The sequence below is a fragment of the Caretta caretta genome, chromosome 7 (genome assembly GCF_965140235.1).
Source record: "Caretta caretta isolate rCarCar2 chromosome 7, rCarCar1.hap1, whole genome shotgun sequence".
In the NCBI taxonomy this organism is placed as follows: domain Eukaryota; kingdom Metazoa; phylum Chordata; order Testudines; family Cheloniidae; genus Caretta; species Caretta caretta.
In genome coordinates this window covers 47,552,670-47,574,761 of record NC_134212.1, presented here as the reverse complement: position 1 = coordinate 47,574,761, position 22,092 = coordinate 47,552,670, and the positions used below count along the sequence as shown (strand labels likewise).

General features: G+C 46.0%; 1 long non-coding RNA gene across 1 annotated transcript in view; it reads right to left on the bottom strand.

Annotated features, from left to right (window-relative positions):
* Nucleotides 1-22,092, bottom strand: part of LOC125639583 (uncharacterized) — a 78,945-nt gene that overhangs the window by 18,419 nt on the left and 38,434 nt on the right. The window contains exon 3 of the long non-coding RNA XR_007357523.2: nt 3,005-3,104. This is a non-coding gene — a long non-coding RNA (uncharacterized LOC125639583). The remainder of the gene's footprint in view (nt 1-3,004; nt 3,105-22,092) is intronic.

The window sequence follows — 22,092 nt, the reverse complement described above, 5'->3', positions numbered from 1 at the left end:
CTAAGGGGTAACAGCTTGTTAAAGGCCTCCTGAAAAGGCAGGGAGAAATTATAGTTTAGAGCTGGTCAGAATTCTTCATGCAGAAAGTACAACACAACTTTGTTGAAACCAAACTGTTTTGAAGCAAAATGTCAGTTCTGACACAAACATTTTCTCATGGGAAATTCTGAAACACAAAATTTCATTTTTAAATTGACATTTCAAAATGAAGCAGAAATGTTCATCTCCATTTTGAAATGTTGTTACATCACAGGTTTGCGGTGTAAGAAAACTTCCATATAGAAAATGGCATTTTAAGGTGAAATGTTGATTTTAAGAAAACAGTGAAATGAAACACGTGAAGATGAAATGAGAAATTTTTGTTTCTGTCTGAAATGTCAATCGGAAACGAAAATTTTGTTTCAAGTAGGTTCTAAATTTCCTGCGGCAAAACTGATATTTTTCAATTGAAAATTTTCAAATAAAGATGTTTTTTGTTCTAAACTGCTCATAGGGGGAGATGTGGAATTGGGGGAGACGTAGGCGGGATTGCAACTTGCAATTTGCTCCAGCCCTAGGGAAAAGGAAACTGGTGGTTTATCCATCCCCATCTTAGATCAAGTGTATTGTTTTCTTGAAGGCCCTGCTTTAAACCTTTCTCAAGGCTCTAGCATTCAAAATCACCTTGTTATGCATTCTAACACCGTGCGGCTCTTGGTACCACCTGCCGTGACATCCTAGGTTAGGTCACTTGCAGGGACTGAAGCCAGGACCTCTGGATCTAAAAGCACATGCCTCTGCAGCATCAAATACAGGAGCAGCAGCAGTACACGAACATGTTATATGTGACCCAGCCACTAGAGGGGGACAATGAGCCTCACTGTATTAGCCTAGGTTCCCCAGTAATATCCAAGATCAATTGTTGCCATGTTATTTCTAGGAACATGTGGGTAAGAAGTACTCGAGGTGGCATGAGCACAGGCCTGAGGCTGCTCTCACAGCACTTCTATGCAGGCATCTCTGCGCTTACTGCAGTGAAGTTGTTCCTGCTGTTACACCTTGTCACCTAGCTCAGAATCAGGCCCAGCCTACCCATAGGGCTGTATAAATACGTGGGATCTAGTTCCTGTGCATAACAGAGTGAAAGTGCCAGGGCTGCTGTTGCATGTTAATGACACAGCCTTTCTCGCTGGGAAGAAGATAGAGATTTCCGTAGTCTTATAAGTGCTGTCACCTCTGCTCTCATTAAAACCATGTCTTTCTTTAGCTTCCACTGTCACCAAGGTTTCAAAATCAGACAGTGCGACAGAATAGCTGATAACTTGGGTGCATTGCTATTCCACAGATGTTCCAAATGACTAACGAGAGAACGTCACTCAAGAGGAATGAGGGTTGCTTTTTTTTTTTTTTTAAATCTGCTATGAACAAACCTCACTCAAGAGAAATGAGTTTAAAAAGAATAATTGTGCTATGAACAAACCTCACTCCACATTCGCTGGATCTTTACAGCACCTGTTAAACCTGAGTTCAACCTACTCTTCCCTTCCCCAGGAGGGTACTAGAAACTTTCATAGACTGGAGTTTTTCTTTAAGGCCGTGCTTACTTTGATATGTAGGCACCAGCGGCATCCAGGTGTTATACAGATTTTCAAGGAATTATATAGGAATAAATGTTCAAATCTGGGTGTCTAAAGTGTCTGAATAAGACCTGGTCTGCACTTAAAAATTAGATTGACCTGCTTATGTCACTCAGGGCAGTGAAAAATGTTGTGCCCTGAGCACCATGGTTAGATTAACCTAACCCCTCAGAATGGATGGTGCGTGAACCCCCCTTCGGGAAGGCTAGCCCCCCAGCCCTTCTGCCTGAGGCCCTGCTCTTCCCCCCTCTCGTGGCCGGAGGAGCCCAGGCCGACCCACCTGTCCCTGCTGCCCTGAGCCCCAGGCTGCCGGCCGGCCTGAGCCGCCAGCCAGCCATGCCCAAACTCCAGGCCGCTGGCCTGAGCTGAGCCCCTGCCAGTTTTGGGAGAGAGGGGTGCAAGGGCTGGACCTCGGGGCAGAGTGTGGGCAGGGCTTAGCCTCCCCTGGCCTATTATACCCGCCGCCCCTGCCTCTCAGGTAGGCGAAGCTAGGTTAATGGAAGAACTCTTCTGTCGACTTAGCTACTGCCTCTTGCGGGGGGAGAAGGATTAACGATATCTGTGGAAAACCCCGTTGCACTGATGTAGGAAACAGCTGCGCTGCAGGCGTAGAGCAGTGGCACTGTAGCTGTGCAGCTGTAGTGCTCGAACGGTAGCTGTAGCCTGGTTGCTGAGCATCCCCAGCGGCTGTTGACACTGGTGTGAGCTGTGACACCCAAGTTTGAAAATATTCAACACAGGGCCCAGCTCCCCAAAGGTACTTAGGTGCCTAGCTCCCATGTTAGGCACCTACACACCTTTAAAAATCTGGCCCGTGCTCCCTTAGCTAAATGGTTTTGCAGCATGAACTTATGCCTTAAAAGCTGCCTTTCCCAAAGCTCAGTGTTGAGACACACCATCCTTGCGTGAATATCTCGTGGTGGTGACTAGGGTTGTTATGTCTGTCTGTCCATACCATGCCCATCGCTATGCTCTGTGAACATTTCTGTGCTCTCACCTGAGTGATACTTCCCAGCAGGGTGCTCCTGGTGTCAGCGATGCAAAGTGGGACTGAAGGAATCAAGCCCCCCCCCCCCCCCCCCCCCCCCCCCGGGAAAGCTCTGGGGATCCCACACTTCTAATCATCCTCAATGTATTTGTCATTCGATGCTTGGCTTGATGACTCTGAAATTAACCCAAGCAATGTTGAACGGGAAGGGCTATAGTCTTTTAAAGCATTTCAACAATGCTAGGACTCTGCTCTCCAACCCCAAAGCCAGTAGGGAGGAGAAAGCACTAGGTTTTGTGCCCCTTAAAATCTATGGGCCAGATTCTGGAGCTGTGCCAATAAGCACCAGCTGTGGGTTGGTCTTTTAGTCTTGGAAAATGATAAGCAGTAGGATCCCTACCTTGGGTTTGTGTCTCTCTGCAGGCTGAGCAGCCAGGTGAACAGAGATGAGCAGCCGCATTCTGAGGGGGTCGCGTGGAACAACTGCTGAGATGCAGGGTCTGCACGGAAGAAAATAATTTGGTTCGGAACTGCCACGCTGTGCAAGACCTCTCTTGGCTTCTGAATCCCTCCAATAAAACGGAGCCCTCCCGCTCCCTGCCTGTGAAATGCTAGTCTACTAAACACAAGAAGGCATCTGCGTCAGCCCTGCAGGGCTAGAGGCATGGGGACAAATCGCCGTTGGCATTAGCCGGTGCAATGCCATTGAGGCCAATAGACTGACACTCATTTATGCCATCAGGGAGTTTGGCTCCCATTAGGCCAGCCAGCCACCTGTCTAGGAACCAGCGTGTCCTCTAGGCGCAGCCCAGTCTCTCCGTGCACTACTGCTCTGATCAGTCTGATGCAGCTTCTACAAAAAGCAACAGTATTTATGCTGCACTCCTGGAATTAGTGCATAATTCCAGCAAGAAGCAATAAGATTTACGCGGCAGTGCCCGGCCTGTTCCCACCCACCCGCCTCTTAGTTTGTACAGAATTTAAGCCCTTGTTTATTGTTAAAAATAATTTCTAGTAGAGTTGATTGAGAAATGAAGTCATTCTCCCTCCTCCCCCCCCCGCCCTGTTAACTTTTTTCCTTTTTGTCAAAACTTCCTTTGAGATTTTTTTCAGTGTTTCGATGAAAAACGAAACGTTTTTCAGCAAGCAAAAATTGAAACTTGGCAACAGAAAGCTGATTTCAGTGTTTTGTTATAAGCCAGAGTTTTGTTGATTTGAAAAAAACCCCCAAAATTCAATCCAAACCAACCTTTTCTGGGTGTGAAATTTTCCATTTTGTTAAAGTTACTCATCTCCACTAGAAAGAGAACTTCAAGAGAAAATTTCTGACTAGTTCTAATTGCTAGGCCTTACCGCTGCTGGGGGTGGGGGTGTGGAGTGGGGTGGTATTGTCTGCCAACAGATAGCCTAAAACCATAGCTCTTATAACTGCCTCCATTCATCTCAGTGGAGTGCTGACTGTGAAGCCTATTTAGGACACTTCAATTATCAGCATAGTTGTCTATTTCACATGGGTAACTTTTGCTAACACGCTTGCCCAGTATGGTTGGAGATCATAAAAGGCTTGTGGTGAACACTCTGTGGCCCTTGCTTCATCTCTGGAAGATACATTAGAAATATTAGTGCCCAGGAGAGAGCCCGGAGTATAAAGAAGCCATGTGCTGCTGATAATAAACACAGCTGCTAGATAAATTGCACATTAACATATTGTTAGTTAAGACTAGAAGCCTGGCTGTCCTGCTCAAAACTCACAGATCTCTCCCACTTGAGCTCGGGGAGATTCCCTGTAGCAGTAGTAGGTTGCATGTCTTCTCTTGAGGAAGCCACTAATGGGCACCATCAGCAAACTTGAGGAAGGTACATTCTGCAGGGAACTCAGCAAGGGTCCCCACTAGAATCTGATGGAAAAAACAGTTCACAAGAACCTTTCTAAAATTTTACTGGTTTGTTTAAGACTTCGGTGGAGTTTTCTGTTATCAAAATGGTTTAGTTGAGAGAGTGATTTAATCTAACTCAAGTGTGGAAAACAGAGGCCACCTCCAGCCACCACTCTACAGCAGAGGTGGCCAGCCTGTGGCTCCGGAGCCGCATGCGGCTCTTCAGAGGTTAATATGCTGCTCCTTGCATAGGCACTGACTCCGAGGCTGGAGTTAAAGATGCCAACTTTCCAATGTGCTGTCAGGTGCTCACTGCTCAACCCCCTGCTTTGCCCCAGGTCCTGCCACCACTCCACCCCTTCCCCTGATGCCCCTGTCCCTTCCCCCGAGCCTGCCGTGCCCCTGCTCCTCCCCCCTCCCCACCAGAGCCTCCTGCACACTGCAAAACAGCTGATTGTAGCGGGTGGGAGGTGGAGGCACTGATTGGTGGGGCTGCGGTGGGCGGGAGGTGCTGGGGCTGGAGGGGGTAGAGGATGGGGGGCTGCTGACATTACTGTGGCTCTTTGGCAACGTACATTGCTAAATTCTGGCTCCTTCTCAGGCTCAGGCTGGCCACCCCTGGTCTACAGAGCTCAATGGGGACTCAGCTCTACGCTGGTCTGAAGCCACTCCCCGATTCTCAACCGCTCAAACAATCTTCCCAACACTCAGCCTGTCTGAGTAGGGTGAGTCCGCATATGGCTGAGTGGAGAGGAACAGAGGTCTCTGCAACGTCAAGCCCTTCCTGCATACCTTCACCAGGGTGACTATCCCTCGTGCACGGGACAGGTCAGTGCCAGTCATCCTCGTGCTAAACAGATGAAGCAGCGTCAAGGTTTGATTTAAGTAGTGAGTGTTCAGAGATTCGAAAAGGGACAGAATGTCCAAGACACCTGCAGACCCACTTCCTGCTGATCTCGGAGAAGCTGGAAGTGGCCTGTACCAGCTGTAAACTACTCTCTTTTCCTTGTGCTGCCTGGGGCAGAGAGCATGGCAGACACTTGCATACCCAAACTCCTGGTGTAAGGGTGGGATGCATTTCTACTCCCTCTTACTCCTTTGCATGGCCATACAGTCCAAGTGGCAATCCCAGTTTCCAGCCCATGGGAGCTGCGGACTCGGCACCCAGGATGGGGGCAACACGCGGAGACACACACACACACACACACACCCTGGGGGCTGCAGGGACATGCTGGCTGCTTCCAGGAGTGTCGCGGCACAGAGGGAGGGAGGCAAAGTGGGCAGGGAGCCACCTTAGCCTTGCTGCTGGCATGTCTCTGCTCGCCCCTTGAGGGGAGGGGGACCACAGAGTCTCCGTGCGCTGCCTGGGGTGGGGGCAGTGTCTCCAGCTGCCTCCCCCTCTCCCCCCACCAGAGGCGCACAGAAACATACCAGCAGCCTGCGTCTTCTGGGCGCGGTGCGGGGCCACCAGCTACGGCATGCAGGCAGCCTGCCTGCCTGAGTCCTGCTGTGCTGTTGCATTTTGGGGGCCCCCCTGTCGTTGGGAGCCCTGTGCCACTGAACTGTTTGTTTAACGGTAAATCTGCTCCGGCAGTTGAGTTTTACAAACATAGAATATGTTGCACTCCATATGATTTTATAAAAATATGCTAATGAGTGTGAATATAATGTAACTGGAATACGCTTCATGCAAAAGGTCTCTTGTAAGGTATCATTACAAAGCTTATAATCTCCTGAGTGTGCTCATCCTATTTGTATAAATGTATCACTCTTGTATCTGAAACTAGAAATATGAAATATAACTCTGAGGTCCTACTGTAGTTATGCAAAGTGTGGGCCATTAATGGTGGCTTGGAATCTTGATGGCTCCCATTAACCAGGACAAGTGACTGTAGATGGCTCTGTTTTGCTTGTAAGGCTTCCTGTATACCTGTGGGCTGGCAAGTGGGTAATGAAGTCTTACAGGGACGTGTGATCATGTCACCTGAACTGGAATCCATCTTCAACCTGGTGTTTTCCATTGAGAAGGAGGGGTGGGAACCCAGAGGGACAAAGGATTCCCACCTTATGCAAAAGATATAAGTGGGTGGAACAGACCAAAGTGGAGCCATCATGAGGAATCCTGTAGCTACCACCTGATTTGGAACAAGGGCTGCACTAGGGGAAAGGATTGTGCCCAGACTAGGAAGGCGTCCAGTCTGTGAAAGAAACTTATTGAAACATCTCTGAGGGTGAGATTTTATCTGTATTCAGTTTTATTACTGTACTAGACTTAGACTTGCGTGTTTTATTTTATTTTGCTTGGTAATTCACTTTGTTCTGTCTGTTACTACTGGGAACCACTTAAATCCTACTTTCTGTATTTAATAAAATCACTTTTTACTTATTAATTAACCCAGAGTTTGTATTAATACCGGGGGGGGGGGCAAACAGCTGTGCATACCTCTCTATCAGTGTTATAGAGGGCGAACAATTTGTGAGTTTACTCTGTATAAGCTTTATACAGGGTAAAATGGACTTATTTAGGGTTTGGACCCCACTGGGAGTTGGGCATCTGAGTGTTAAAGACAGGAACACTTTTGTAAGCTGCTTTCAGTTAAGCCTACAGCTGTTAGGGGACGTGGTTCAGACCTGGGTCTGGGTTTGCAGCAGGCTAGCGGGTCTGGCTCAAACCAGGCAGGGCACTGAAGTCCTAAGCTCACAGGGCAGGAAAGCAGAAGCAGAAGTAGTCTTGGCACATCAGTTGGCAGCCTCCAAGAGGGTTTCTGTGATCCAACCCATCACAGAATAATCTCCTGTTGTTCCAACATGTGGTACGTAGAACAGCTTGAAGCTTCTAGTTTCCATGAGTCCATGTTCCCTCTGTGGGTATCAGGATGCCCATGCAGCTGTAGTTATAAATGGCATGGTGTAGTCAGCTCAGGACTCCAAAAAATTCCCTTTAATAATTGATAGCACATGTTCATTCATTGGTTACAATGCAGTAGCATGTAGTTGCAAAAGACATTCCTGTACACTTAGGTGCTACATCCCTGCGATCTGATCTGTGTCGGTGGATCCCTGCATCTTCATGAAGCCCCACTGACTTCAGTGGGACTCTACATGGAGGCAAGGGTCTGTCCATGGAACCTGCAGGATCAAGGCCCTAAATAGAAGCATGGAAATAACTGGGCATTTCTCTAAGCATGAAACTATCTCTAGCTTAACGTTTCTAGTTGTATGCCCAGTTGGGTCAGTGCATTGGCTGGGTCACTGCTTGTTTCCTACAAATCAAATCACTGAATCTTGAAATTCTTTTGTATCAAAGTTTAGAAGACAGCTACAAAGAGAGCACCCAACAATGACAAAATGCATACAACAGTGTAAATGTAGAAGGAGTGGGATGGGGTGGGGAGAAATGGTGTAAGATTATACAGATCAATGTTATTGAGAGCCAGCTAATACAGTCAGGGCCCAATCCATGCAATTTACTGTAGAATCCCCCCCGCCTGCAGAATTATGCTCCAGAATTTCAGCTTTCATTTAAAATAAAATTATGCTTTTAGCTGCTATAGCTTTGGAGAAACAGATGAAGGCATGAATGGATGAAATGATGTCTTCTAGCTTGTAGCCAGTTGAAATAATGGCCTGAGAGATGTGAACTGCCCTATCCATATCAACGAGTGTTGATTCTGAAATCTAAAGATGACATCTTCATTGTCAACTTTGGAGGAGATTTTCAAGGTCACAGAGGGAAGTTAGGCACCCAGCAGCCTTCACTGACTTATAATGAGAGTTAACTGTTTAACTGCCCTCTGTATGTTTGTGCTTAGCTGCCCATACTGTTGACTATTTCACTTCTGATCTCTCTGGAACAAATCACACTAGCTGGATGTTTGTGTTAAACTCTCTAGGTGCTAAAAGTCCCCAACTGTCCCTTATTCAAATGCCCAAATCCCCAAAGAGTCAGTTCTTTGTTGTGAGAATAAAAATAAATTGAATTAATGTCAAACTAAATAATACAAGGAGCAGCAATACTGATTCTATTATTCTACATCATTAGCTGAAAACCAACACTTCCAAATTTAGCTGCCACAAAATCTCATTCTTCAGCAATATTGCTAGATTCTGTAGGAGTTTTTAAGCCCCGCATGCCACCAGATAAATACAGTGGCCTTATTGTTTGTATTATGGTAGCACCTACAGACTGCAGTTGAGATTGTACTATGTGTACAAACACACATAGTAAGGACAGGTTCTGCCCCCAAAGAACGTACAAATATCTAACTGAGCAATGGAGTGACTTTCCCAAGGTCACGCTGCGTCAGAGCTAGGAAGAGAACTCCATTCTTTCTGTGCTCCAGGCCAGGGTCTTATCCACTGGACCTCCTTGCCTAGTAGAGCCCCTGTAGGTCTTAAACATAGTTAGAAAAACATGCCACAGACCTGTTTCTCCACTCGGCGACCTCAGCAGCAAGACCCTCTTGGACTTCAAACAGAGTGGTAGGCTTGAGCCCCTGTCTCTCTATATATTACACTAATAATCCTGTGTGGGTGTGTGTTTGGAGAGAGATATTCAAATTATATTTCCCAGTCCAAGTAAATATGAAAGGCTGCCAAATCTGTCTCTCTAAATCCCAAGGATCTCCAATGTTTTCTCATTTGCACTGAAAATAAATCAAAGGTGCGATGGCTTTTTAAGAATTTTTATTTTGTTTTTGCCTGCAAATGGGGAATAAAGGGTAAGGGTTAGTCTTTCAGAAGTGTATTTATTTCAGAGTTACTGGCTTGGCAAACAAATGATTCATCTCTGTGGCATATATAAAGGGAATCAGAAGGAAAAAGCACGTTAATATTTTAAAGTAATTCATAGTGCTGCCTGAGCATCATGGAAAATTGCCTTCTGCCCTTTACTAATGTTCATTTAGTTTTAATAGGCCATTGAACGCTTGGCATGAGGAACTTTCATGAGCCATTTGCAAAGTATAAGTGAGAGCACAAATAGGGAGACGTGTGAAGCAGCAAAGGGGATGGAGGTTGGTGGACACAATATATTTCCTTGCCTTAGTCTGCGTATGTGACTGGAATGCCCCATTTGCTGCACACCTGCATGTACACTTAGCTTATTGCTCTTGCATAAATATTCAGGGTCAAATTTTGTAACTGCCCTGGGACAAGTTGTGTGACAAATTGCTCACTAGAGTTGGACGAATGTCTTTAATGGGGTGGGGGAACCCAGAGATTTGTTTGCATTCTACATTTTTTTGGGGGTGAAAAATTTTAATTTCCTTATTGGAGGGTGGGGGGAACGACTCTTACTTTGAAGCTGTTCTCACTGGAAAACAATTAGTCTCTTTCCATTTTTAACTCTCTAAGTGAGAAAGTGGTCTTTAAAAGAATGATCTTTTTTAAACTCATCTCCTCCCCTCCACTCTTCTTGGGGGTGGGAGGGAAGAGAAATGAGAAGGTGGATATTTCCCCACAACTTAGAAATAAAATTGAAAATTCCCTCTGAAATCTTTCATGCTGGAATTTCGCAATAAAATAAATGTCCTTTTCCAATTAAAATGGGATTTTTCCAATGGAAAAACATTCTTCCAAAAACCCTTCAACCAGACTTGTTGCTCACCAATGTGACTGAGGAGTTCACGGTCTAGCCTTAGGCAGATGCAGGGCCAAATTCAGAAGTGTTTTTAACTGAGCCTAAATCAGCAAGGAGTCTAAGCTGCAGTCATTACCTCTTCTGATGCCCTCAACAGGTAGATTTCACTGGCTTAAGTTCTCTCTGGATTCCCCTGAGTCTCTATTATTTAGGTCAAAATTCTCAAAAGTGTACCCTGGTTTTGGGTGTCCCAGTGCCTGAGGCACCTTGGAGCTGTTTTTCAGAGGTGTTGAGCACCTGCAATGCCAGTTGAAATCAGTGGCAGCCTCAGCTAATCAGCATCTCTGCAAGTCAGGCCCTGGGTGGATAACCTAAGCTGGGCACCCCAAAAAAATCCAGACCACTCCCCCAATCAGTGGCCATTACTGAAAATGTGGCTTGGGGTCCAGTTCTCAAGACTTACTCTCGTGAGACTTCCATAAAGTACATTTCTATGTGAGTAGGGGATGCAGAATTGGGCCATCACTGAGGTTCTGATGCTGGGGTGTGATCAGAATCTAGCCCTGACCTTAGCCAATCTAGCCTAGTGTCGTGGAGCCAAGGCTTACATGCCAAGGGGCCAGAAGGAGGCATCTGTAGCCAGAAAAGCTGCAGGGCAGGAGAAGACCACGACCTGCTTTAGCTAACATCATTTTACACTTTCTTCTGGATCCTTTGCAGGTACATCCCAACAACCTAGGCTCTGTCGCACTCCTCCCACACACCAGGAAGTTGGCCTGTGGGAGTCTAAGGCTCTGATCCAAACCCACTGAAATTGACAGATCCAATTCTAATGGGCTTTGGATCAGGCCCTACTGAATGGAAGAGAGAATACCAGCATGTATGGGGGTCTGATTCACAGTGTCTTATGGGTCACCTCTGAACTGGGCCCACAGATTACAGGGAGGGGAAAAATCAAGAACGTGACCTAAATGTCTACTTTGAGGCACAACTGAATTGGTGTCTGCTGATAGCTGAAGCTGGTGTTTTCAGCAAAGCTTCTAGCACAATTTGTCTTTGTAAACTTGTATACTAAAAGGGAAGGGAAAGGAAGTTAGAGGGACAGAAAAGGCTATTTATTCAGTGCTGGCCATCTAACTAACTTGGCCGAAGACTCAGTGTTTTCCCTGAACTCAGTTGCAGCCTGCAAAGTTGCATTTTTAGCATGTTGTGATCTCCTTGGCTAACATTCTTTCAGACCTTTGCATCACTGACCTATCAGGCTACAAACAGATGCATCACATGACCTAATAGGCCTCTTCCACCTCTATGGTGTCATGACCATTTTTGACTAATTATGAACTGGGATTTTCCTTTGTGTTTGTGTTATGGTGGTACCCAGAGGCCGCACTCAAGATCAGGGTTTCATTGTGCTAGGTGCTGGACAAATTCATAATGGATCGATCCTGCCTCAAAGAGCTTAGTCAAATAGACACAGTATTATCCCCACTTTTCAATGTCTTGGACCAGAGTCTTAACCACAAAACCATACTTTCTCTCTAACTATTCATGTGTCTGAGAACCTGAAACTCCAATTATACCATCTTGCACATCTTAAAATTGGGGTTGGCCAGGCCTGTGAATTAGCTCACAGTCTGTGTGGGCAACAGTACAGCTGTACAGCTCAGGAATTAACCTGCAGTCTCTCTGACAAAGATGCATACTCCTGGGAATAAGTCCATGCTGTTCCCAGAAAGCAATAAACTATACACTGCATTCCCTGGGAATGCATTCACACTAAATACAGGGAACAATAGGATATACTGTCTCCAGGGAGTTGCTCCACAATCTCTTTTGAGAGATAATAGGATTTATTCTGTAACCGCTAGGAATCTCTGCAATAGTCTCTTTAGGGAGTAATAGGATTTAGTCTGTTCCCTCGCCTCTGGGAATGGTTTCATAGTCTCCAAGGATAGAAGCAGGATTGGTATTGCATCCTCTGGAAAATTAGTCCATAGCCTCTCTATGAAGCAAAAGGATGGAAATGTCATCTCTTGGGAGCTGGACAGCCTTCTTTAGGTAGCTATAGGAAATTTCTTTGTGGTTATATAAAATAACAACTGCATATCAGGCCAGCATCATTCCTTGGTAACTGCTCTTGTCTTAAGGCATCCCACTGAGTCCTAGAAATATACTTTCATCTTGTGCTGACCTGGTGATGTAGAGGTGAATGCACCATCAGTCTTTGCTCACCTGAGCCAGAATTTCTAAGGAGAAGTAGTAATGTTTCTGGAACTAGCGTACGCATCTCTCCAAGGGCAATAGTTCATTTTGGAGTTTGAGGCTTGACTGAAATGAGGGCGGCCTGGCCTATGTCATGCGAGTGAATATATCTAGAGCTGTTTCTGATTTGGGAATGCTTATGGGTTAGTATCAGAGGGGTAGCTGTGTTAGTCTGTATCCACAAAAACAACAAGGAGACCGATGGCACCTTAAAGACTAACAGATTTATTTGGGCATAAGCTTTCGTAGGTAAAAAACCCCACTTTTTCAGATGCATCTCCTCATTGTTTTTATGGGTTAGTGTTTCACAGACATCTGGCTGTGGTATGCTCTAATTATCTCTCCATTTTACTGTAGATCTCAGATTTGGGAAATCACTAGGATTAGTCAGTTTTGAAAGCTGATTAAATTAATGGCATTTAGAAATGCCATTGATTCGGGAAAATTGCATAAAACGAGACTTGGCAACCAGGATTCAGTGCTGCGTTAAGTGACAGAGCAATACGCTATACTATGGTGTTACTCTTAGAATGATGTCACCTTGATCATAAGAACATAAGAATGGCCATACTGGGTCAGACCAAAGGTCCATCCAGCCCAGTATCCTGTCTACCAACAGTGGCCAATGCCAGGTGCCCCAGAGGGAGTGAACCTAAGAGATAATAATCAAATGATCTCTCTCCTGTCCATCCATCTCCACCCTCTGACAAACAGAGGCTAGGACACCATTCCTTACCCATCCTGGCTAATAGCCATTAATGGACTTAACCTCCATGAATTTATCCAGTTCTCTTTTAAACCCTGTTACAGTTCTAACCTTCACAACCTCCTCAGGCCAGGAGTTCCACAGGTTGACTGTGCGCTGAGTGAAGAAGAACTTCCTTTTATTTGTTTTAAACCTGCTGCCCATTAATTTCATTTGGTGGCCCCTAGTCCTTACATTATGGGAAAAAGTAAATAACTTTTCCTTCTTCACTTTCTCCACACCACTCACTCATGATTTTATATACCTATCATATCCCCGCTTAGTCTCCTCTTTTCCAAGCTGAAAAGTCCTAGCCTCTTTAATCTCTCCTCATATGGGACCCGTTCCAAACCCCTAATCATTTTAGTTGCCCTTTACTGAACCTTGAGTTGCTCTTTCTTGAGTTAGTAATGTCCTAGAGGGTGGCTCCAGGCCTCGAAAATCTCTGATTGGGTAGACCATTCTCTTGGCTGGCCCAATGATCTGTTTTCACCCAACACAGCTATAATATTCTGGCCAGAGCCCCTCCAGATTACTGACCAGGAATTGGGAACAGGTGATGAAAAGAGGCCCCCAAGGAACCTTTGCCAGGTTTTTACATCAAGTCCCGACTGTGCTGGAATGCTAGGAGTTCAGATAGTGCTGTGTAAATGGGAGCCCGAAAGCTAAATGAATGCGTAGGCAGTGCCGATTGGATCAAAAGGGGGGGCTAGCTCCATTTTTCAGAACTAAGCCTTCAAGAATATCTGTGTGACCTGAGATGCTACATGGGTGAGTGTTGAGGAGTATCGGCACCAGACTTACCCCGATCTGGGTGATAGTACATACCCTCAACCAATTCTGGCTCATATCAGGCAGTTCTTGCCTTGGCTTGGAGTTGTGTGCCTCAGACCTCTTCATCCCTCTGTTCTCGCTGCTCCCATTTTGTTAATAACCTGTAATATGAGAAGCCTGGCCCGGGGAGTGAAATTGTCAAATGGCATTTCCTAGTTGTTGGGCTTCTAGAGGCTTTATTGATGGGTGGAGGAGGGAAGCTAGAGGATTAACTGGGAATTGAAGGAAGAAGACACAGTCCTGGTTTGGGATTTCCAAGCATAGGCAGAATCAGAATGAGCTCTACCTTGACATCTGGTGGTGAGTTGTGGAAAAGGACATTTACATGGGTACTCCCACCCCACCTAGCATGATGGGACTGCTTGCCCAAATGGTCACTTTGGCTGCTGTGGGATCCCCAGTCTCTTTGTTATTGGGGCAGGAGTAATAAAGTGTTGTTATCCTGGTTATGTGAATCAAGGACAGTGGAACTGTACTTGGCATTTTACGATGGAGGGTCTTGCCCTCCACTGAGTAGCACTCGCTAGGCAAGGGACATGGGTCTCAAAGCCTAGTGAACTGAGAGAAGCTGGGGATAGGTATGTGTATTTGGTAGTGTGAGGTGCCTTCTGAGGGCTGTGAATGTTATTTTGATCCTGCTTTTCTCCACTATGTAATAGCACAGCTGAAATCACTGATACCTAAGTCTGAGTATTAGACTTTGGACTAGTGGTTCTGAGTGTGGACCCCCCCCCCATTCCTAACTAACAGCTGAAATCACTGACAGCTGTGTTAAGTGTGTGTGTGTTGTGGGGGGGATGAATATATTTGTGAGTGGCTAGCAGGGTGGTTGGTGAAAGGAGTGGATAGTAGAGGGGTATGGCTAACAGGGTGGCTAGGGGAGAGGAGTGGCCAGCAGGATGTCTGGTGGAGAAGTGCAGCTGGTGGTGAAGACTGTAACAGATCCTTATGGAGAGGTGTGGCAATCAGCCGTTGACCTGAGCAGTGGAGTGTGTAAGATGCCCTCATACCTCCCCTCACTTCCCCCCGGGCTGGGAAGTAAACTCTGCAGATAAACTTCTGAACTCTGGGGGATGCACTGACGAAGGACAGAAACCGTGGGTGAGGTGACTGGGGGGTTGCTGGACTTAAGATCCTGAGGGGAAAAGGACACTGCCAAACTTAGTTGGGGATGGGTCTTTTGCTCATGGTTTGTGTTATGAATCCTGTTTGTGGTGTTTCCCCAACATAATGCCACATTGTTTCCCTCCTTTATTGAAAGGCTTTTGCTACACTCAGACTCTGTGCTTGCGAGAGGGGAAGTATTGCCTCTTAGAGGTGCCCAGGGGGTGGTATGTAATTGTCCCAGGTCACTGGGTGGGGGCTCGAGCAGGTTTTGCATTGTGTTATTGAAACGGAACCCCTAGATACTGAACCCGGCCTTGTTGCTGCCAACTCTGAGGGCAGAAGGGTTACATAAGGGCTACAGCTCTTAACAGGACTCTTCTGGAGGCCCCAAATATTCACTAACTTACAAGGAACATAATCTGGTGAAGAAGGTCTATTGAATCCTAATTAGCTCTTTAAAATTAATGAGTTGGCATAAAAACAAATGAGCCCACGACAATGGTTGCCACTCTTCATTCAAACACTCTACACTGCTTTTGTTCTGTTGCCATAGAGCCAGCCAGCAAAAGGGAGCCCAGCCCAATAACACACCTTCCCAGCGACCACGGCTGTGCATATATCATAGCCGTGAGCCTGCTCACAGACCCAGCCGCTTCAACCAGATAATCCTGGCTCAGGCTGCTCTGGCTGAGCCTGCTGCCTCAGCTGCCCAGACAGATCCATAGCATCACCAAACCCCAACTGTACAAAAATCATCAGCCAGGCCCCCAAATCAAGAATGGCTTAAAAACCATGTGAGGTGTTTTTTTAATGATAAACATTAGGCTCTTTTTGAGCAATTAGGTGGTCACATTTCCCAACTTTCCTCTGCAGTCATGAGGTCTTGAATCTTTCCTTAGTTTTAAAAAATAAAAGCAGAAAATCTCCTGTAGTCCCTTGACTCCAGGAAGTGGGGCTTTAAGAAACTCAAAGCATTGCAAGAATTGGCAACACTGAATTTGCTCTGCTCCCCGCTGGAGCCCAACTCCTCCAAGGGTCCCTGCTAAGCAACCCCTTACAATCTTGCAGCAATCCTCATGCCTCTGCTCCTTTAACCACAAAGGTCTGGCTCAGTCCACTTCCAGGGTGCTGTCCTAGATAGAGCCCTGCTCCGATGGCAGAGCTCCCAGAATGCCTTGCCAGATAGTGCCCCAGGAAATCAAAGTCCTGCCCCTCTCTGGCAACTCTTAATACAGCATGTGAGGTTTCAAGACCCAGGCTGCTACCCAGAGCTCATTCCTCCCAGCTGTGACTATGTAATAAAACAATTATTAATACATTGCTCTCCTACCAAGCCTTTCCTCTGGGGTTCTCTGTGTGTCACTTAGGGCCCTGTGTGACCTAAGTGAGACCATTTCTAAAAATACATTAAGGCCTATCACAAGTCCCCACCTGCCATAGTGTTAAGGGGAGGAGGTCTGATACACAGGCCAATTGGTGGGGGGAGAAATACTTCTACAGCTGAGGACTGCGCAAATAAGCACCACAATATGGCTGGAAAGCTACCTGTTGCATTGTGGGGCAATGCGGAAGCAAAGGAGCTCCCAAATCCTGGCAGGAATCATACTGAGGTCTTATCTAGCACTTGTCCTCCGTAGATCTCAAAGCGCTTTTCAAAGGAGGTCAGAATCATTATCCCTCAGTCACAGGGAGGTGAAGTGACTGGTTCAAGTTCACCCAGCAGGCCACTGGTGGAGCTAAGACCAGAATCCAGGTCTCCTGAGTGCCAGCCCAGTGCTCTATCCACCAGACAACACTAGCTGGTCTGGGATTGTCTGGCAGCAGACTCTTCATGCTTTCTCTCCTGCCATAAACCGTTAACTTTTCATAAAGAATAATTAAGAAAAGGGGGAAACTGAGGAATGGAAATCCTATTACTGGCCCAAGGCTATAGACGAAGTTGGGAACAGAACCTTAGTCTCCTGACTCCTAATCCACAGGTCTGACCATTGGTGGTGGTGGGATGTTAGACAAATAAGTAGCCAAACCAAATATGGTAGCCAGGTTAATTTGAGTGTGTAACTGGGGCGTGGGTGTAGGGTAGAGGGGGAGGAATTGCAATTTTTCAAAAAAGCAAAATTGGTAGGAAACAGTTTAACTTATTGTCCAGTTTGGAAGAAAGGATTATAAAAAGTGGGGGAAAATGAACTCCAGAAGCATGTCATCATGTCCCATTGTGAGTGCTGGGAATATAACTCCATATTTCTTATGCTGCTTCCATCACTATTGATTGGCCTTAGCCCCAGTCCTGTGAAGACTTTTATGCATGAGCTAAACTTCGAAACTAATGGGCAAGGCTGGCTCTAGGGGCAGGCAAGCAAGGTAGTGGCCCTGGGTGCTAACTCCCAGAGGGCGCCATACTGCTGCGCTGCCTGGCTTTGTTAGCTTGACTGTGATTGGCTAGCCTGTCTTTGCTCTGATGGCTGGCTGCTGGGGGAGGAGGGAGTGCTCAGAACGGGGACCGAAAACATTTTCCACCCTGACCAGCAAAATGGCCCAGCTCCTCTGAATGGGACTGTTCCTATCTCTTTGCAGAACTGAGGCCTAATACAGGTGATCTCTGCTGGACCACATATCTGAGAATCAAAAGAGATGACCCATTAGGTCACGTTGCCCACTCCCATGAGCAATACAGGATGGTTCCCATCAGTATATTGCATAGTGCGTTGTCCAGCTAGTGATGGGAGCATCTGCCAGTTTTCCTGAATGATTACTCCACAATCTAAGGGCGTGTCTAGATAGGGAAAATGACTAGCATAGCTGTAGCAACATAACTGTTCTGCTATAGATGTTCCAGCTCTCCATGGGGACTCTCTAGTCTGAAGTGACAGGACTCCAGAATCGAGTGCCCACAAGGAGGAATTATACTAGAAAAGCTATTCTGCTATAGCTACACTGGTCAACGTCCCAGATCTAATACATTTACTCCCTGGGAAATTTCCTCTGAGAGTGAGCCAACCTTTTCCATGTCATTGCATTATCGTCCTTAGGTACTTAGATGGCCCCTGTTACCATGGTACCTGAGTACCTCCTGACTTGTAATGTATTTAGCCTCAGGACATCTCCATGAGGCAGGGAAGTGCGACCCTCTTCATCTTACAGGGCAGGATCCTCAAAGGTAGTTAGAAGTATTAGACTTCATTGGCAATAGGGCACCTCAATATCTGTGAGGATCTGGGTGAGAGAGAATACAGTATGTCTACATGGCAAAAAAGGCAGGCTCTTAACTTGGGTTAAAATGGCAGTGAAGACACAGCAACTTAGCTTTGTAGCGCCCGTTGGAGCCTGTGGTTGAACTTGAGTTGGTGGGTCTCCACTGCTATTTTAACTCATGTTATCTAATGCAAGTTTACTAACTCAAGAGTACACAGCTTGGAAATACTACGGATGTACCCTAAGCAACTTGCCCAAGTCAACACAGGGAGACTGAGGTATACCCAGACTTAGTGCCCTAACCACTAGACCATCCTCCACCTCAAACCCCTTTGTTCATATCCTCTTTAATTATCCTAGTCACTCTTATCTATGTCACAGTTCTTCCAAGCAAACAGAGTTCTGTGTAGCAGTGCATACCAATAGTTTATAACAAGAACTGCAGAGCTTGTCTCAGTTACCCTGGTTGACCAGCAGCTGTTCTGTTGGTCTGAGACATTTCTTATTCCTAGAAGGAAGGTTACAAACAGGCAGTACTTTGGGGATATGAGTCTTGGAAAAAACTGGCAGTGCTCCAACATTCCTAAAAGCTTCTAGGACACTGCCATTTTTCAAAGGTACTATCAAGCCCCTGAAGTTAAGACTGGCCAACTATCAGTTTCCTTCAATAGGACTTCCATCAGGTTTTCTAGAGATCTTCACCTAGGTCTCCATGAATCCTAAACAAGGATTTCCACCCCAAGCTGATGAGCTCTACCTTGGAGGATTCAGCCCTGGAAGGATCTTGCTCCTATTTTATAACCAATGTAGAGGACCCAGTAGCTTGTATTTCTTCTGTATTCCTAATGGAGATTGCATGCTTTCAGACTTGCTGTTCTAATCTTTCCCTGGGTTAGCTCCAAGTTTCTAACTAGCACGCATGGAAGGGTCAGATCCACAGCTGGTGCAAATCAGTGTGACTACGTGTCCTCTGTTGACAGCACTTAATGGCTGGGATATAACAGGCTATGGATACTCATGGAGCATGCCAAGAAGAGACTTGTTTTCGTGATGACCTGTGGCTTCTGTTCCAGCCAGATGTCCATCTTTGGAGATGGCACCTCTGGGAGCAATAGTGCAGCCAACGGTGAGTTGGTTATCATCCCTTTCAAGAGACTTTGTCTGCAGACAGCTCCCCTAGGAATGATGCTGGGATATATAACCGTTTGTGTGGCCCTCAGAGTGAAGCAAAGCCATGTCTAGGGAAATACCCACCCTAACCATGGGTTGTGGTTACTCCCCAGGTCAGAAGTCTATGACTCGTCTTGAAGTAGCATTGGGATCTCTGCCCATTGGAGCCCCTCACATGTGCGTGATGGAGACAGGTTTAAAAGTAATTCCATGTAGGTGTTTGATGGTACTGTGGATTAATCTTAAGCTCTATAGACCTGAGGTGAAACTAGTTCTAGGACAGGTTTCAGAGTAGCAGCCGTGTTAGTCTGTATCCGCGAAAAGAAAAGGAGGACTTGTGGCACCTTAAAGACTAACAAATTTATTTGAGCATAAGCTTTCGTGAGCTACAGCTCACTTCATCGGATGCATTCAGTGGAAATTACAGGGGGGAGATTTATATACACAGAGAACATGAAACAATGGGTGTTACCATACACACTGTAATGAGAGTGATCAGGTAAGGTGAGCTATTACCAGCAGGAGATTGGGGGTAGGGGGGACCTTTTGTAGTGATAATCAAGGTGGACCATTTCTAGCAGTTGACAAGAATGTCTGAGGAACAGCAGGGGGAGGAATAAACATGGGGAAATAGTTTTACTTTGTGTAATGACACATCCGCTCCCAGTCTTTATTCAAGCCTAAGTTAATTGTATCCAGTTTGCAAATTAATTCCAATTCAGCAGTCTCTGGTTGGGGTCTGGTTTTGAAGTTTTTTTGTTGAAGAATTGCCACTTTTAGGTCTGTAATCGAGTGACCAAAGAGATTGAAGTGTTCTCCAACTGGTTTATGAATGTTATAATTCTTGACGTCTGATTTGTGTCCATTTATTCTTTTACGTAGAGACTGTCCAGTTTGGCCAATGCACATGGCAGAGGGGCATTGCTGGCACATGATGGCATATATCACATTGGCGGATGTGCAGGTGAATGAGCCTCTGATGGTGTGGCTGATGTGATTAGGCCCTATAGTGGTGTCCCCTGAATAGATATGTGGACACAGTTGGCAACGGGCTTTGTTGCAAGGATAGGTTCCTGGGTTAGTGGTTCTGTTGTGTGGTGTGTGGTTGCTGGTGAGTATTTGCTTCAGGTTGGGGGCTGTCTGTAAGTTCTAGGACAGAAGCAGAATGAGTTATGTGGTCTCACGCTGAATCTCAGTGGATGGTTATCTGCATTACAAACCCACAACAGAATCTGGCCTGACTGGCAGTTGCTTTGCTCAGCAGGAGGTGCTAGAGCCTCAGGAACAAGGTGCATTAGCATAGCTATGCGTGGGAAGTTTCTGTAACACCTGCCTACGCTACGTCTGCCTTTAGATGGTCTCCTTCTCAGAAGTCCTTAAATTAATCACATTTAAAATAAATTACATGCTGCTCATCTTTGTACGTGTGTGTAAATGAGGAGTCAGGGAAGCAAAGTCTGACAATGACCCCAAATTCCTGGCGCTTTTCTCTGCGTGAAATCAGATAACCCAGGTACAATTGTGGGCCTATCAGACTGGCACAGCTGCCTTGGCATTGCTTTTGAGACAGGTTGGGGGCATTTTGCCCATCTTCCTCTACTCCTGATCTCCCTTTAGCATGTGGCGATGCTAGCTGTATTTATAGCAGTTACTTAACTCCTGAGTCATGGCACCAGCGTATGTTTAGCTAATGAAAATACAACAGTTGTTAGGGTTTGCAAGGAAACTCAGATTTATATTTTTCACACACTCTCTCAAACTCACTTGCCATGTCTTAGCCCTAACATGCCACCATTTTGTGACAATTTCATGAAAAGTGGTTTTTCTCAGGAAAACCTGCGAAATTTCAAAATGTGTTCATGTTTGGATGTGAAAGTCGATCGCCGAAAGGAAGTTTCAAATTTTCAAAAATTCCAGGGATTTTGCTTTAAAAAGAAAAGACCAATCTTCAATTGGATCCAATGGGTCTAATTGTGAATTAAAATCTCCCGACAGTTAGCAGGTTGGTTTTGAGGTTTTTTACAAAATTGAAAGTAAAGGTAAAATGCTCAGGATCTGAGGGTTTTTTGGTGTGTTTTTTTTTCCAATTTCATGATAAATATTTCTCTTTTTAGGTACATATTTATCTTCCTTTACTAGAGCACATCAAAATCCTTAACACATTTCTCCTCATAGTCCTTGTGGAGGTAGGGCAGTGCTGTTTCACAGATGGGAAAGAGATGTGCAGAGAGATTTAGGGTATGTCTACATACACAGAGCTTAATTTGCAATGAAAGAGGTGCTGGGGCGAAGGCAAATTTTTTACCTTCGTAACTTATGCAGCAAGCCCCCGAGGTGTCGGGGTTATAAATTGCCACGCCTAGAGCTGCCGGGGCTCAGCCCTGCCACAAATTAAGCACCATCTAAACAGCGTTTTGGAGAGAGCCTCTCGGCCTGTTGACAGACTTGGGTTAGGTGGGCTCACACCTGTGCTCTAAAAGAAGAGCTGTATAGACAGCGCTCTGAAGTCATGGCTCGGGCTCTGAAATCCACCCCCATTCCTGGACTTCAGAGCCCAAGCTCCAGCCCGAGCCATGACTTCAGAGAGCTGTCTATACAGCTGTTCTTTTAGAGCACAGGTGTGAGCCCATCTAGCCCAAGCGCAAGCCCCACTAGCTAGAGTCGGTCCACCTGAGCTGGGAGGCTCACTCCAAATAGTCCAACCATAAGGACCAGATCCT